Genomic DNA, 15,990 nt, shown 5'->3' on the forward strand with positions numbered 1-15,990 from the left:
AAAATCCTTAGTGATTATCTGTTTCAATCACCTTAATTTTAAAGTCACATAATAAGATCAAAGTGATTTTGGTATCACTACATATTACTTTCAATCCAGAGTCTCTTCTACTTAACAATAGATATTATCCAAACCCTTACTTTCTGTCTTTTCTCTTTATTTTGCTAAATTTCAGGTGTCAAAAATTCAACATGGACTTATATCCACATTGCTAACTATCACATTCTATTTGAAGACACAATCAATCTTTAGAGGGAAAAACGAAACTCTTCGATGGATGTTTAATTACATGAGAAATCAACAAATACAGGCTTCGGTGAGGTGATAATGGTTCAGTTTGTTACAAATCATCAAAAGTATGTCAGGAGATGCATTTCATAAGATGCATTTAATTATCAATATAATAATAAACTCTTCTGAGGTAAGGTATTCTATAGAAAACACTTTCAAATCCATATATATATATATAAAATCCTTGTATTCTCTCATGCCAAAAGTTAATTCTTCAATTATATAAACATATGGGCCTCAGCACTTTAATTCATTATAACCAGTGCAATGCATTTCTTCTTTATAATATTTATCACTCTCTTAATAGTACAATTGTAGGTACACCTATTTATTTAGGGTCTCTCTATAAGTTTCATACGGTCAGAGTCTAGTCTGAATTCTTTTTTTATTTTTTTAATTATTAATGCAATATAATGGTATTAAATCTCAGGGGTATGAGTTAATTTTTTTCCTCAAAGGAAAACCCTGTCATCTCTCTTTCCAGTCATAAATTCAGGAGATATGTTGGGACTAACTTCAGCTTTTATTGAATGAAGTTGTTACATTAATGGGAATAATGATATTCATCATGAATTTATTGAGCACCTATTATGTGTAAGATTCTGGGTTTTAAAGAACTAACACATTTTCAACCTAATGACGAATTTGAATAATACAACATAGAACAAATTTGAAGAATGTTATGGGTTAAATTGGGCCTCAAAGAGGGAGATATGTTGTAATTTTAATCCCCAGTATCTATAAATGTGACCATATTTGGAAACATTTGGTCTTTGTAGATGTACTCAAGTTAAGATGAAGTCATACTGGGTTAAAGTAAGTCCGAATCCAATATGACTGATGTCCTCGTGAGAAGAGAAGAGAATGCCATGTGAAGACAGAGGCAGCAATTGGAGTTATACCTCTGGAAGGCAGGGGACACCAAGGATTATCTGCAACCACCAGAAGCTGGCAAAGCATGGAATAGATTCTCCCTCAGAGCTTCTAGTGAGAATCAACCCTGCTGACACCTTGATTTCAGACTTCGAGACTCTAAAAGTGTGAGAAAATAAATTTCTATTGTTTTTTGCCACCAAGTTTTCGTACCTTGTTACAGCAACCCTAGGAAACTAATGCAAAGAGTTAGTGTGTTGCAGTGGAATTTATCCTTGAGCAAAAGACAGATGGGAGTGTGCATTCCAGTTCTTCTACTCAATGTCTGTGTGCCTGGGCAAGTTACTTAACCAACTCTGCTAATTAATTTCTTCATTTATAAGATAAAGACTGTTATACATACTCTAAAACTTATTATGAGGATTGGAGATAAATTTTAAGATATCTAATAATGTCTGCCAGTGATATGTATTCAATAAATTGTCATCATTGTTACTCATTACCAAAAGCATTTCACTGTTTTTAATTTTAATATTGCTTAAGATCAGAGTCAAAAGGTATATTACTTCACTTTTAGTTTACATCACCTATACTACTGGAATGTGCACATTTCAGCTACTCAATAAATAAGTTTTTGATTGATGTAATGGTTTTGAAAGTATTGCAAAGGTGAACAGCAGATGCCTAAGCTGTCCTCTTTCTTCATGTTTAAAAAAATATATGGGTGAGAAGGATTGATCTGTCAGTATCAATGTGCTTGAAATTTATAAAAATATAAAACCCTTTAGGAAAAGCATAGAAAGGTTTCAGCTGTACCTTGAACAGGAAGCATATGACACAGAAGGCACCTTTTGGAAAGTGGTGTGCTCCATTCTCATTGTCTGTCCAAGAAACCAGACAGTGATTGTTCTTTGAAGTATCAGTATCTGTCCATGCCTTTTCAGCCATGTCTCTGGAAATTAGAAAGTCGAGTGAAATTGAACATTTGTTAGTAGTGCTTGCTTATTTCCCCCTTTATGAATATGATATTTAATATGCATTGGGGAGGCTTCCTGTCCCATCTTGACTGATCACCTGTAAACTACCAGGGACAATTCCTGTTGGTGAATGAGAAACATAAACTCGTTTATCTTTATATCATATCTGTTTCAAATTAAAGTCAAAATATGGAGGTTGCACACTAAAATGGTTCTACTGTGGAGCAATGTGGCTATAAAACAGCATGCTAACAAGCAAGACATGATGAATGGAATACAATAAACTGCCATGATTTCCATTTCTACCCCCCAGCTCATCTCAGGACTCTCACCTACTGGGGACACAATAACAACACTCCAGGGAGCCCAGTAAACCACCTTGAGGGCAATGATCCTCAGCTTGCCCAAGGCAGTTGTTCAGCCAAGCCAAGATGAGAAATATTGGGCCACATGATACATCATATAGACACATCTTCTCCCACTGTATTTGAATGCATATCCTGATAACCACAAAAGGTACACAATACTGGTATGGGTGAGAGCAATGTTAGGACAAGGAGTGCCTTGGGATGGCATGATGCAAAAGACAGAAGGAATAAAGACTAGCAACTTCTTCAAACCTCCTAAGAACAGTGGGCCAAGGGTGAGTGATTCATCTCTTTCCTATCTTTAAAGGCACTGTTTTAACAAAGAACAGGAGAGTTATTACTTTGGAGACATTTTAAGTTTGAAAAGAACCCCCAACAAAGGTCAAACCAATTTAATAAGCTCCCTTTTTTGGATTCCAATCATACTCTATAGGAGCTTGAGACTTGGGAAATGTGAAATACATGGGGTAAGTCTTCTTATAAAATACTTCACTGTGCTACACATTTTTTAATAATGTAGGTCAAGTTCCAAGTTTTGTGTAGGTAGGAGGATTGAAGTTGGTCAATCACACTGTGCCATAAGGAGTCCATCTTTCCCACTTCCCTAGGCCTCTCACAATCTAAACTCTCCAATCATATTTCCCCTTCATCTCTAAAATGTGCACTTCTCTGACCAATTTCTTCATTTTCCTAGAATATTAACATTATCTTTTCATTGGATAATGAAACATTATTATTATTATTATTTGCATTGACCTTATGTTCAAGTTTTGTCTAGTAAATAAAGGAAGAAAGGAAGGAAGGGAGGAGAAAAAAAGAAAGCTCTTTGTTAACAGAGAGCAGTCTCAGTATCTAGTAGACTCCCAAGAAAAACTTTAAATAATTGATGGCAAATACAGCAACTTACTAGAAAATCAAATAAATATTCTATTGATTTTATTTGTGGGTCGAGTAGAGTGAAGGTTATCAAGAATTCATATCAAAAAAATACAGTGATTTGGGCAGTTTCCCTTCTAGCCAAGATGGAATAATAGCAACCAGATTTACCTTTCTACCTGAAACAACTTAAAATATAGACAGAATGTATGAAACAGTGGCTTTCAAGATGCTGAGCATCAACTTATAAAGGACAGTAATTCCTGTACATAAGAATCAAATGACATGAGCCCTTTGATTGTCCCTGCTTACTGAGAAGAGAGAATTTCCAGGTTGCAGGCAGTAACTGAGAGCCCAGAAGGTGTTCACTGGACTTCTTGAGTTGAGGAGATGGAGTTGGAAGTGCAGGGAAGCCAGGTGGCTAAAGTGTGCAGGGCAGAGAGCAGACAGGGAAGAGCTACCCAGGGAGACAACTTGGATTCTGCAGAGGGTACTGATCAGCACATGAATGTGAGGACACTTCCTAAAACTGGAGAAAAACTACTCCAAAGGATGAGAGGGAACAACATATAGAGCTCAGACGGACAGAGAGATTTTGTGCATCCACCAGCCAGAGTGAAATTTCTCATAATTCATGGAGCATCAGATAAAGAAGGGCTTTGCCTTAGTAGTAAAGGTAAATTAATCCTAGACCAAATGTTGTTTTTATCCTACCTAACAAAGCTTTATAGAAAGACCTGAAAGGATCAAAATGTTTCCAAGTGACTTAACTGTATCCCAGAACAAAACTCAATAAAATTTATAGAATATAGGAATACAAAAATATTCAGCACTCAACAAGTTAAAATCTACAGTCTGGTATATGATCAAAACTACCAAACATACAAAGAGGCAAGAAAATAAAATTCATAATGAAGAGAAAAATCAATCAAGGGAAACTGACACAGAAATTACACAGATGATAGAATTAGTAGAATAGGACACTAAAACAGTTATTATAATTGTACCTCATATGTTCAAGAAGTGGGAGGAAATATTGAACATGTTAAGCAGAGACATGAATGTAAATGAAACTAGTAGAGATGCAAATCACAAAGTCCACCATGAAAAATATACTGGATGGTATTAATAGCAGATTAAATATTGCAGAATATTTAATATTTATATTTAATATTTAATAGCAGATTAAATATTGCAGAAGAAAGTGAATTTAAAGTCATTGCAATAGAAATTTTCCAAAATGAAACAATGAAAGAGAAAGAGAGACAGAGAGACAGAAAGAGACAGAACTACACCTGGGAAGGGTAGTGGAAATAAGTGAGGTATAATTAGAATCCTTGAAGGAGTCAGAAAAACAAAACAAAACAAAGCAAATACTTGGAGAAATAATGGCCGTATGTTTTCCAAATTTGATGAAAACCAAAACATCATAATTCAAAATTTACAATGACATTCAATCCCCCAAAACTCAGTAAAGCTAGTAATTGCTCAAAGCAATTAATTAAGAGAAAAATCTTAAAAGTAGATAGCAAGAGAAAACTAAACCTAGAAATCTTTATCCAGTGAAAACATCCTTCATAAATGAAAGAAAAATAAAAGCTGGAAGAACTCATCAACAGCATACATGCACTATATGAAGTGATAAAGGAAACCCTACATGCAGAAGAAAAAACTAGATCTATACAGAGAAAAAAAAATACGATACTATAAAAATAATAAAAACAATATATATATTAATTATATATATATATATATCATATACATATAATAATATGCTTTAGGGTTAAAACACATATAAAAGTCATATACATGCCAAAAATAATTTAAAGTTCACAAGGAAAGATGTAGAATTATACAACTGAAATATTCTTATACAATGAATGGCATAATATCACGGAAAGAAAGACTACTATAAGTTGAAGAAATCCTAAAGATAAACTTTAAACACCCACTAAAGTCACAATACAAAGTGTTATACCAAATGAGACACAAAAGAGATAAAATAGAATTATAAAAAATACTCAATTATTCTAAAAGAAGGCTGAAAAAGAGAAAAGGAGAACAAAAATCATTTGTCCAATTAGAAAATAAGTAGCAATATGGTAGAATTAAACCCAATCATATCAATAATCATAGTAAATAGAAATAGTCTAAGCATCCTGATTAAAAGTCAGAGATTGTTAGTTGGATAAAAAGCAAGACAAAACTATGGGCTACCTAAAAGAAATGCACTTTAAATATAAAGACAAATATGTTAAAAGTAAAAGAATGAATAAAAACATATCACACAATGTTTTTTAAACATTTTTATGTTTAAAAAATATGTTTAAACATAAACATATGGTTATGTTTAAACATATTTAAACATAATGTTAAAAATAGTCATTATCAAATATAGTCATTTCATTATATTGACTTCATTCATTAGGAGAAAAAAAACAATTATAAATATTTACCCACTTAATAAAAAAGCCTCAAAATACAGGAAGCAAAAACTGATACAATCACAAAGAGAAATATACAAATCTATGCTAAGACCTACACAAAAAATTTTATAGCAGTTTTATTTTTAATAGCCAAGATCTAGAAAGAACCCAAATGTTCATCAGCTGATGAATAGATAAACAAATTGGGATATATTTATATAATGGTAAAGAACTAATTAAAATGAATGAACTATTACAACTTACCAAAACATGGATGAATCTCAAAATAATTATTCTGTGCCAAATAAGCCAGACTAGAAAGAGAACCTACTGTGTGATTCTATTTATGTAAGTTTCTACTAAATTCATACTGATCTATAGTAACAGAAAACAGATAAGTGGCCATCTGGGTGTTGGAGGGGTGGGGGGAGAGATAAAAACTGGCAGAAGGGAGAAATTACAAAAGGGCATCTGAAAACTTTCTTGAGTGATGCATATTTTATTTATTATCTTGATTGTGATGATGGTTTCATGCATATACACGATATGTTAAAAATCAGTAGTTTAAATATATATACAGTTTATCTTGTGCCAATTAAATACTATGATTGAAATTTACTGTTTATGTGGCTAAAAGTAGGTTCCATAAATAGCTATTTTTGTGGTGTATGTTGATATTACTTAAAAATAATGTGAACCTGTGTGGCAATCCTTGCATATTTTCTGTTTCCCTTCAGTCTAATGATAGTCTTTTGAATGAATCTGATTTTTTTCATTTACTTTAAAATAGAAAGAACTCTCCTCTTTTAAATTTTGCTTAAATAAGATGAATGTACTATAGCTGCACTATCCAATATAATAGCCATTAGCTACATTTGGCTATTTAAATTTAACTTAATTAAAGTTTTAAGAAAATTTTAAAAATTAGTTCTCAGTCACATCAGTCATATTTTAAGTGATTAATGGCCAATTATGGCTGGTGGTGAAGGCTACCCTCTTGGACAGTGAAGATATGGAACATTTCCATCACCTCAGAAGGTATATTGTACAGTGGGTGAAGTTTACTATATAATTAAAAGTGTAAGAAACTTGGCTGCTAGTTTGAACTCTGCCTTGAAGTTGAATAAATCTAAGTTCACCCAAGCTGTCCTATTTTTTTCATAATAAATTAATATAATTTTTCCTTTATAAGATTCCTTTCTGATCCTAGCATCTATGATTCTATGAAGTCACTGTGTATTATTGGGAAAATACCTGTGGGTAACTCGGGACACCAACATGGGTCTGTCATGTCATATTTTGTGAACATCTACCTCCTCTTTCATATTTGCATGCGTTGATAAGTAAATAACTTCACTGTACCTTCCTTGCCCATCTAAGCCATCACCCATTTTCAAGGTAGAGTACTTGGAAGAGCAGAGACAATGTGGTGGGTAAATGACAATTGAGACAAACTTATGCTAAGAGTTAGTGAGGAGTTGGATCATCTTTTCCCTCAAGTTATTCTCTCTTTTTGGAATTATCCTTCTCTACCAGGCTTTCTCACTACAATCCCCTTACTTTCTTCCCAATGAATATGACTTTCACCAGGTAATTCCTATTCAGCTTCAGTATCCAGCTCAACCATCATTGCCTCCAGTACACAAGGAGGACTTTACTAATGCTCTAGACTGAGTCAGCTTCACATTGTTACTTCTTTTTTATTAAACAACCATTACAGTTCTTGTTAAATAATGTGTACTTAAAACATCTGACACAGGTTGTTAGGTTGAAGAGATCAGTGATATTATTTGCCTGGAACCTCTCTATCCCTGATGTCTGGCCCTGGGCCTGTTACACAGTGAATAGCTAATATATTTGTGTTGATTACATAAAAAACAGAACTTATATACCACTGGATATGGTGAAACACTCCTAAAGAGAACCACTGGGGCTTAAAGTCATCATAATATGCTTCTACACATTTGTTGAGATTTTACATAGCTCTCCTAACTTTCAGTCATTTTGTCTCCTGGGTTCTCATGAGCCCCTGTCAATATCTCTATTATAGCACTTACTGCCCCAAAGTGTAAGTTCTTTTTTTAATGTACAGTGATATGAACTTGTCAAAGGTTACTGATTATATTGTTTTTTGTAATCCCTTAGCTATGGGATCTAATAAGGTATGTTAGAAGCTCAGTAAATGTTAATTCACAAGATTTATGAAATATAATGTTATTTGCCATTTCTAGTTTGAAAAGAAAAGCTCAGGACAATTCACAAAACTTTTGTGATGCACTTGACTTCAGAGACTGACCAAAATACTTGATTTCAGAAGCAGACCAAAACACAAAAGCTCAGTTTTCACACAATTTATGTGGCTGGCTAATGTTGCCAGAGATAGGTCAATTTCAGAAATTTACACTCTTAAATTAAAAATCTGAACAGGAATTTGTGTGCTCTAGGGGAACACAGAAAGCCATGAGTTAAACATGGATTCTTCATGAGCCGTCATTTATCTTCAGAGTTTTCAGGGAAAAGTTAAACTTCTGCCCTCAGTCCAGTGGTTGATTTTTTAATGTGTGGTAATCTCTTCAGTTTTATTTTTAAGCACTCTAAGTCATTTCATTAACATTTGAGGGACTTCCCTGGCGGTCCAGTTGTTAAGACTCCACGCTTCCACTGCAGAGGGCACGGGTTCAATCCCTGGTCGGGGAAATAAGATCCCGCATGCTGCTCAGCCAAAAAAAAAAAAAGAAATTTATTCATATGGGTTTTGTTTATTCATCTAGTGATAAACTATTGAAGATGAACATCACAGTGCAAAGATATCTTATTTGATGAAATTAGTTCAAAACGTCTTGATGAACTAGATGAGACTTAAGGGCTTAAATGATGGGTAAGATTTGGGTTGATAGTCTTGATATACCTTAGAACCATCCCTTAATTACAAAATATATTTGTCACACTTTTGTTCTTTCTTACATTAGAATTATCTCATAGTTTTAAGTGAATAAACCTGATCTTCCAATTTATTTGTAAACCCTTTAAATGCCAGTCCCTTGCCATCTTTTCTCTCACATCTCTTAAGTTACTTAACAGAGGAGGCATTTATTTAGTCAATGATTGTTAAACAGTATAAAACACCTATCTTCCATCCATGTTAGGGTCCATTAGGATTGGACCTTCCCAGGTCCAATTGTATCTTCATGTCATACCCATGAGAGGCTAATATTCTAAAAGAATAGAGAATGTGGTCACCCTGTATTTTGAGATATTTGGCTAGTTGAACCATGAAGAGAATCTGACATTTCTGTGGACCAAACCAAATATCAGAGCACTCCTCTAATAATTCAATGAACATACTGATATCACCAAGTTCAAAGGTTAGCTATTCATTTATCCATTCATTAGTTTTAGAGTACCTATCATGTGACAGGTATTGGACATTCAAGGAAGAAATCTTTATCTGTAGTCAAAGGAAAGGGATAATTAGCAGGAAGTTGGGAAATGAAAGTAAGGAAAATAAAATGAGAATTCCAATTTCTTAGGTTTTTTGTGAAGACTACATGAGATAACGATATAAAAATTAGCACAGTGAGGAGCACATTGTATATATTTCACACATGGTACCAATCATTACCATGAAGTGATGGGGCCGAGCTGGAAAATCTCTGCATTCTACAGTTTTGTGATTCAGTATCACAGATTGGTATATAACTGGAAAGAATATTCTCCAGAGTTCAGCTTGCATTTTTTATCTTTAGTTTTACCTCTCTGGGGAGAAAAATGCCTTCTCTGCTCAGTTAAGCCCATTTGCTAGATTCTGAATATTATGCAATCTCACATTCAACACTTATCCTTAAGGAAACAAATGGAATTCACATAAGCAATGTTTCCACTTGAAGCATTGTCTTCATTTAGCCCTTTTGAAAACTTGCGTGTAGATGGAGTAGATAGTGCAGGGGGATCAGCAAAGGCTGATTGGAGAAGTGACTATAAGCAGATTCTCTTTTGGTAGGTGAAGTCAGTTGTGGGGAATTGCCCATCAAATAGCTTTAAACACTGTTACCATCCAAAGCCACAAGGTTCTTGATATATGCCCTGAAAGACTTAAATGTGTCTGCTAGTCTGGAAACAGCATGGGCTGCATTCTACTCACCCTTTGAGAATAGGTCTTTTAAAAAATGTGTTGCCTTCTGATTGAACATACTTTAAGCTGATTTGTTATGCTCCAGACGTCCAGGGTTTTCCATGGGAAATGATAAGAATTCCAAAGAGAAAGTGAGGGCAGCTAACACCTGAATTCTGGCTCTGGCATTACCTCAGCTATCTTGAGCAAGTCATTCATCCTCTATGACTCTCAGTTCCTTGAGGTATCAGTAGGTCTCTCCTTCCCTCCTCTTCCCACAGAGAGAAACTTTAAACCCCCATTCTTAAGCAATGCAACCAAATAGGAAAGAAGTGCAGGCCAAAGTTCTCAGGCATTAAATATATAATCTAGATTTATATACTATTAAATCTCATTTAAAAACATATCATTTTCCTAAATTTGTAAGGGTATTGTACTTTTATTACTAGTCTTTTTTTTATGCATAAAAATTTTATGGCCAGGCTGGCTTCAGTTTGATAAACATTGGCTTATAAGCTATGATTAAAAAGCAAATTTTGGCCAACTCAATATTGAAGGACAAGGACAAAATTGGTGGATTGACACTACCGAAGTTCAAAGCTTACTATAAAGATACAGTAATCAAGACAGTATGGTATCAGTAAAAGAACAGACAAATAGATCAATGGAACAGAACAGAGGGCCCAAAAATAGACACAAAAATATAGCCAAATAATCTTTGACAAATGAACAAAGGCAATACAATAGAGAAAAGATATTCTTCTCAACAAATGGGGCTGGAAAACCTGGACAGCCACATGCAAAAAACACAGACCCTTCACAAAAAATAACACAAAATGGATCACGGACCTAGATGCAAAACACAGAACTACAAAATTTCTAGAAGATGACATAGGAGAAACCCAGATGACCTTGGATTTGGTGATGATTTTTAGATACAACACTAAAAGCAAGATCCATGAGAAAAAGAATTTATAAGCTGGACTTCATTAAAATTAAAAATTTCTATTGTGCAAAAGATACTGTCAAGAGAATGAAAAGACCAGGCATTGCCTTGGAGAAAGTATTTGCAAAAGTCATAGCTGATAAAGGACTATTATCCAAAATAAAAAGAACACTAAAAACTCAACAGTAAGAAAATAAACAACCCAATTAACAAATAGGCCAAAGACATTAACAGATACTTCACCAAAGAAGATGTACAAATGACAGTTGAGCATATGAAAAGATGCTTCACATTATGTGTCACCAGCAATGAGATACTACTACACACCTATTAGAACTGTCAAAATCCAGAATGCAGAAAACCCCAAATGCTGGTAAGGAGGTGGATCAACAGGAACTCTCATTCCTTGCTGGAAAGAATGCAAAATGGAATAGCCACTTTGGAAGACAGTTTGGCAGTTTCATACAAAACTAAACATACTTGTACCATACAATTAAGCAATCATGCTTCTTAGTATTTACCCAAATGAGTTGAAAACTTATGTTCACACAAAACCTGCACACAGAAGTTTATAACATCTTTATTCATAATGGCCCAAACTTGGAAGCCACCAAGATGTCCTTCAATAGGAGACTGGATAAATAAACTGTGGTATATTCAGAAAACAGAATATTACTCAGTGACAAAACGAAAAGAGCTGTCAAGCTATGAAAAGAAATAGAGGAAACTTAAATGAATATTACTAAGGGAAAGAAGACAATCTGGAAATGTTATATACTGTATTAATCCAACTACATGACATTCTGGAAAAGACAAAACTATGGAGACAGTAAAACATCAATATTTGCCAAGCGTTAGGAGGGAGCAAGGGAGGGATGAATATGTAGAGCACAGAAGAATTTTAGGGCTGTGAAACTACCCTGTATGATACTATATGATGGATGTATGTCATTATGCATTTATCCAAATCCATAGAATGTACAACACTGAGTGAACTCTAAGGGTAAACTATTGTCTTTGTGTGATGATGATGTGTCAGTGTATTTAATCAATTGTAACATATGTACCTCTCTGGTGGGGGATGTCGATAATGGGGGATGCTAAGCATGTGTGGGACAGGAAGTATAAGAGAAATCTCTGTATCTTCTGCTCAATATTGTTGTGAACCTACAACTGTTCTAAAATAGTAAAGTGTATTTAGAAACAAAATCAAAACCAAAACAAAACAAAACAAAATGACCATGGAATATGGGCCCCATTGGCTCTGTCACTGCTGTATGACTTTTCTACAGGGCTTAGGCCTTCCTACCAAGGAGTTCACAATAAAAATACTGTTGAGAATGGTAACACGGTAAAGTTCATATCAAGAGTTTATCTATCCAAATGTGGATTAGTAGAAAGAACAAATGAGGATAAGAGGTCTGGGTTGGGCACTACAGTTTGAATGGCCCTATATTAATAAGGGTTTCCCAGAGAAACAGAATCAATAGAATTAGTTCATTTTAAAGAACTGGCTCATGCAACTGTAGAGGCTTGGTGAATCCAAAATCTGATGGAGGAATTGGTCAGGCCGGATAGTCAAGAAAGAGTAGCAGTTCGAGTCCAAAGGCAGTCAGCTGTAGAACCAGGAAGAGCCAATGTTGCAGATAAAATCCAAAAAGTAGTCTACTGGAGAATTTCCTCTTTCTCGAAATGGTCATTTCTTTTTTCAGGTCTTCAGATGACTGGATGAGGCCCACCCAGATTATGGAGAGCAATCTGCTTTACTCAAAGTCCACTGATTTAAATACAAATTAAAGATAAAAACACCAGGATAATGTTTGACCACATATCTGGGTACTGTCACCCAGATAAGTTGACACATAAGAATAATAATCACAGCCTCAAGTAACAGGAAGCAATTGTTGAATTTGGTGAAATCATAAATAATGGGAGAGTCGAGAGATACCATACATACTTTGTGGTTTTGTTAAATGCCAGGAATATTCATAGGAATGTACTCTCTACAAGGATAGGGAAAGAAAATGAAACTTCATTTCTTCAGCCAAATATTATTTAGAACTTATTTTTCTTTAGAGAGGAGATACCTGCATCATTGAAAACAGAGCCTTTTTCAATGCCTGAATATTAAATTTCAGCATGCGTGACTAGACATGGATACCTTCCTTCTCTTTCTATTCAATGTGTTCTTAGAAATAAATACATAGGGAGCTAATGGGCAGATGAAAGGCAATCAGACAATAAATAAAATAAGTTAAACAACTTCTCTTTATCCCTTTGCATTTTTTAAGTATTACATATTTAACTGTATTTCTTCCAAGCCTTAGCATTGCTGGCTCTTTCTTACCATTTATGTTTCAGACTAAATGTCACCCCTTCAGAGAAGTCTTCTTGCTCCCCAATAAAAAGGTGTATCCCAATTGCTTTGGGTCCCATGAGGCTATTTTATTTATATTATAGCAAATATCACTGACCCACACAATGCATACAGTCTGACTCAGAGAAATATAAGTTCCTTGGGGGCAGTAGGCACCTCATGTGTGTCTCCTTCACTGATGTATGTCCAGGATCTGGAGTATTATCTGGAACATAGCAAACATGTAACATTCAACTAGTGTATAGGAATTTGAAGTTTGGAGTCCAGTGAGATATTTTCATGCCATTTTGTGTAAAGATTTATGCTCTAAACCTGTAAATTGATAAAGAGATGACTTTGTGGAAAAATGTAAAGTTGTGCCTTTGAAAAAATTATCTCCAACCAGCCAACTGCAAGGTACACAACATCGGTCCATACAAATCCAGGCCGAAACAGAGCTAATTCTCAAACACTTCTTTTGGAGGTGAGGTAATTGCAGTCCACAGGGGCTAAGTAACTTCCTATAGGTTGATTTGATGGAAAGGTAACTGTAAAACTTCAGAGCAATCAACAATAGAAAGAACTGTTTTGCTATATGGTACATACAGCTAAAATAGTTTTTAGAATAGTATTTTCAAACCAGGTTCTTCATAACTTTATTCCACTCAGAGATTTCCAATGCAGTATCAAAACAAAGTTCTGAGGACAACATTTTAAAAAAAAGCTTTACAATTTAAACCTGCCTTCTTTTTGAAAGCAATGCCTACTATACAACATGCACAGTAACGTACAATTTATTCAACCCCTGATAGCTGGCTTCCACTTCCACAACTCTTGGATAGTTTACCGACAAAAGAAAAGATAATAATGCTTGACTTTTTAAGGCAATATAATCCAATAAAATTGTAAATGAAAGATTTTTAGAAGTATGAAGTCTTTTGAAAATAATATAAAGTGCTTGAGAAAAGAGGCAATATGAATCCAAAGAAACTATTATGAAATAAAGGTCAGAATCAAGATTTAGTTGGCCTTCATATTATCAAACACAAAACCCTGAAACATAAAGCAAAATTCTCAGAAAGACTCTAGTTCATTAGGTTATTTCGGAATGCTCTGTACTGATAGAGGTTCCAAACCCCACTGAAGGAAAATCCAGTCCCGTTTCACTTAAGGTATCCCAATTTCTCTTATAGTCTGCATATTTCAGGATCCCACATTTCAAGAGACAAAGGGAGAACCTGTTTGCTCTGAGGAGGGCAAAAACAAGCTTAATATATCAAATTCACAGAAGAATTTCAAGTTATAAAAGCCACTCGTATGGGAATGAGTTTTTGAAATTGCTTAATATGAAGGATGTTTGAGGATAGTGGAATATTTAACTTCAAGAAGAAAAGATTAGGGATTTTTTGATAGTTTTCTTCAAATATATAGGAAAGTGATTAGATTTATTCTGAATGTATCTAGTGGTCACAGAGCAGTCAAAAGTGGAAACAATACCTGGGCAATACAGCAATTTCAACTTAATATAAGAAAGACAATAAATGGAGCTGCAATTGGATATATTGAGTTGTCCATCCCTAGAAAGTTAAAAACAAAGCAAATATTAATGTGATCCTCAATACTGCAGTAGATCAATCCTTAGGTGAGTAGTTGAGCCAAATGAACTCCATGGTACTTTCTTGAGGTTTAATGAATTCTGTTGAGATTCTTCTACACTTAAGGTGACATTTGGAGCTAGATGCCAGCTCCATGATTTGTAGGTACAGAATGGTTTTGGAGCTCTTCAAATTACATCTCAGCCAAAGTCTTAACATTCCCATTAGTTATTAAAAATAAAGCTACCTGATGTACTGTAACATATATGAACTCTCCTGATTTAATCAATACACTCTGAAGTGATTATTCACAACCTCCAAAGATATCTTATTCCATCATTGCATTATTGCAATTTTTATACATGATTTTCTTAGTCTGATGAACTTGAGCAAGTAAACTCACCTTCCTGAGTCTCAGTTTTCTCATCTATACAATGAAAGATTTATGTTCCAATTTCTGTGCATCAAGTGAAAGCCTAGTTGCCAACAAAAGCTCACCAACTATTTAGGGAAAACTACCACAGTTCAGTTTTAGACCTCTGTTTAGGAATTCCTCGCAGTGTCAGTTTATGACACAAGAATACAAGTCTCATTAGGTTATAATCAAATCTTGTTTTTAACCACAAACTGTATTACCCAGCATGATCACTCATCTTATTCACTAGACTTGGTTCTGAATGACTTTTAACTATTTCCAAAAATTAAATCCATCTGCAAGAGATGAAGATTTACCACTATTGAGGTGTTTAAAAAAAGTACTACAAAAAAAAAAAAAAAAAAACTTTGAAGAAAATTCCAAAAGAAGAGATCAAACAGTGGTCTGAGCTATAGCAGCATCATTAAAATAATTGTATATTTGCCCAATGGACAACAATTATTTGAGAGTGTAAGTTCTGATATGACAAAAAATGGTGACATAGCATATTTCATTCACAAAAACATTAAGGAACAATACAAAGCAGCATGTGGGAGAGGTATAACATAATAAACCTTACAGAAGTCCAGAGGAGGGGGAGGGGGAATGCCTTTATATGGACTAGTCAAAAGAGGTTAAATGGAAAAGATAAAATCTGCCTAGACTTTGAAGGGTAGACAGATTATTAACGTCTATTCTTATCTGAATTTTAAAAATTATTTCATCAGAAAGTATTAGTTGGTACTACTAGTTAAC

At 34.4% G+C, this 15,990-nt stretch overlaps 1 long non-coding RNA gene across 1 annotated transcript in view; it reads left to right on the plus strand.

The window, feature by feature from the left end:
- Nucleotides 1–15,620, plus strand: part of LOC309639221 — a 1,112,218-nt gene extending 1,096,598 nt beyond the window's left edge. Inside the window, exon 2 of the long non-coding RNA XR_014251527.1 lies at nucleotides 8,619–15,620. This is a non-coding gene — a long non-coding RNA (uncharacterized lncRNA). The remainder of the gene's footprint in view (nucleotides 1–8,618) is intronic.
- Nucleotides 15,621–15,990: the final 370 nt, after the last annotated feature.

This window comes from Balaenoptera physalus (assembly GCF_965194825.1).
Source record: "Balaenoptera physalus genome assembly, chromosome: 12".
Lineage (NCBI taxonomy): Eukaryota > Metazoa > Chordata > Mammalia > Artiodactyla > Balaenopteridae > Balaenoptera > Balaenoptera physalus.